The sequence below is a fragment of the Cebus imitator genome, unplaced genomic scaffold, assembly GCF_001604975.1.
Source record: "Cebus imitator isolate Cc_AM_T3 unplaced genomic scaffold, Cebus_imitator-1.0 Scaffold217, whole genome shotgun sequence".
In the NCBI taxonomy this organism is placed as follows: Eukaryota; Metazoa; Chordata; class Mammalia; order Primates; family Cebidae; genus Cebus; species Cebus imitator.
The window spans coordinates 1,443,921-1,447,021 of NW_016107532.1; positions in this window are offsets into that span (position 1 = coordinate 1,443,921).

Here is a 3,101-nt window from a genome sequence, read left to right on the forward strand (position 1 = left end):
TCACCTGGGAAATTCACCATCAGCACATCTACCTCTTAACCAGGGTTCCTACATCACAACCTGTAGACCGAATTAGGAAACAGACAAATCTGCAACGCATCAACGCAGCCGGGCTCCGAAAATAGCAGCTGCAGCCACAAACCAAAGAACAGGCCTTTGTGAACAGAGTGAAAGAAACTGCTTGTCCTGAGCTCATCTTTTAAGCCAGAGAACTCCCTACTCCTACTAAAGTATGTCTTTAAGCCAAGATAGGAATCAATTACATAAAAGTAGTATGTCTTAGTACATTAGATTTTCCCTTTCCCGCTAAGTTTCCGAGGCCTAATTTTCCAACCAGAGCCCAAGAGAATATGAACTTACATGAAGAGGGGTGGCTGACTCGTTGTCCACAGGTTTGACAGCATTAACAGAGGCCAGGCTCTCCATGAACCACGCAAGACCAGGAGATGAATCCCTTTCACAGTGCAAAACCCACTTTCAGGGTGATCGCTGCCTTGAGGAACATGGTTTCACTCCAGTCGCTCCAGTGCATCTGTCTCAAACTGTCTCTTGTTTTTCAAACAACATTGAATTTATCTCCTCACCCTAATTAACACCACTTAGGAAGGTAAGTCAGTTTCAGAAACACTTCTGTTGGATTCACATGGAAACCATACAACTTCCTGAGCAGCTTCACACCTGAAGCCACCTTCCAGCCCAACAAAGCACCCACCCTCCTTCTACCTTCCTTTCCCTTCCTTCCCCTCCCCCTTTTCTCTTTCTTTTCTTTCTTTCTGGCTGGAGTGCAATCTCCACTCACTGCAACCTCCACCTACGGGGTTCAAGCAATTCTCCTGCCTCAGCCTTCCTAGTAGCTGGGATTATAGGCACCTGCCACCATGCCTGGCTAATTTTTTTTTTTTTTTTTGAGACAGAGTTTCACTCTTGTTGCCCAGGCTGGAGAGCAGTGGTGCAACTTGGCTCACCACAATCTCCGTCTCCTGGGTTCAAGCAGTTCTCCTACCTCAGCCTCCCGAGTAGCTGGGATTACAGGCACGCGCCACCATGCCAGGCTAATTTAGTATTTTTAGTAGAGATAGGTTTTCTCCATGTTGGTTAGGCTTGTCTCAACCTCCTGACTTCAGGTGATCCACCCACCTCGGCCTCCCAAAGTGCTGGGATTACAGGCGTGAGCCACGACGCCTGGCCCACCTTTCTTGCATTAAGCATATTAAGAGATACCATTTGGGGCCAGACTCGTCGTCGAGACAGTATTTATTTTTTAAGCGGCACTGAGGTCATACATTTTAATCCCCACAACACATTTAACTGTCCTCTGCCCATCCTTAGAGATTCTGAGGATGAAACGTTATGCAAAGTCCCTTACAGAGTTCAGATGTCATTGAAAAGGGAGCAGGGGCAGGAAAAGGCTCATCTTTTTAACCTAAGCCCAAAGTCCAAACCAGGTGCCAGAAAGATAGAATAAAAACTGTTCCTATAGCTTTGAAATGCTTTAGGGATGCTGAAGGATAGTCTTTAGAGAATCATTTAAATTAATATATCTTTTTTTTTTTTCATACAGAGTATTGCTCTGTCGCCCAGGCTGGAGTACAGTGGCGTGATCTCGGCTCACTGCAAACTCTGCCTCCTGGGTTCAAGCAATTCTTCTGCTTCAGCCTCCTGAGTAGCTGAGACTACAGGTGCCTGCCACCATGCCAGCTAATTCTTGTATTTTTAGTAGAGATGAGGTTTCACCATATTGGCCAGACTGGTGTTGAACCCCTGACTTCATGATCCGCCCACCTCAGCCTCCCAAAGTACTAGGATTATAGGCATGGGCCACCGTGCCTGGCTTAAATTAATGTATCTATTCTTCATTTCAAATGATAAATGAAATAATATCCCAGTGATTCAGTCTTTTCCAGTTTTTAGTAAATATAGTAATGGAAAAGATGGGAGCTCCCTTCCTCCCTTGCTCCCACCTTTGGAAACCCATTAGGTAGGGCCAGGTGTGGTGGCTCATGCCTGTTATCCTAGCACTTTGGGAGGCTGAGGTGGGAGGATTGCTTGAGCTCAGGAGTTCAACACCAGCCTGGGTAACATAGTGAAACCCCATCTCTACAAAAAATACAGAAATCAGGCTTGGTGGCACATACCTATAGTTCCACCTACTTGGGAGGCTGAGGTGGGTGACCCGAGCCTGGGAGGTTGAGGCTGCAGTGAGCAGTGATTGTGCTGCTGCATTCCAGCCTGGGTGAGCCTGTCTCACAAAAACAAATAACCCTACAAAAAACTCGAATACCTATGGGTCCATATTGAGACAAGTAAATGAGTTAAGAGAAAGCTTTTCCGTACCCAGTACCAACCAATCAGTGTAGAAGGAATGGAAGGATCAGAAACCACTATTTGGCAACTATCATAGTTATTCAGCCAAAAAAAAACAATAGATGATACTGAAAGTCGGGGGTAGAAGTCTGATGAGGAACAGGATGTTTAGTCTCAAAGCACTTCCCTACAAAATATTTAACTTTACAGTGGCGGAACCTGGCAGTCACAACTAAGTGACATCACCAATAATGGAGAAATTCATAATCACGTGTCGCCTGATACAATACTATGTGAAGAACACAGCATCAATTCTGAATATTCCCGCCCAAAATGCAGAGTCTGAACCGAATCATGAGGAAACACCAAACCCAATTCGAGTTTACACAATAGCCTCTTACCTTAAAATGCTAAGGTGCAAAAGCAAGCCTGAACTGTAGACTAAAGGAGACCGAGACACCACCACTAAATTCAATACAATTCTTTTTTACATTTTGTTAAAAGGCAGGGTCTTGCTACATTACCCAGCCTGTTCTTGAACCCTTGGCCTTGACATCCTTCTGCCTTGGGTTTCCAAAATGCTAGGATTACAGGAGCCACTGTGCCTAGACAATATAGAGGTGTTTTTGCATGATAAAGCTATTATTGGGACTGCCGGGTAAACATGGTTTCTGGTTGGTAGTAATGTTTCCATGTATTCCTACTTATGATGCATATGTTTGATAATATATTTGGTGATGTTGGGACATCAGAAAAAAATGGACTATTCTTGCAGTATTCTTTTTTTTTTTTTTTTT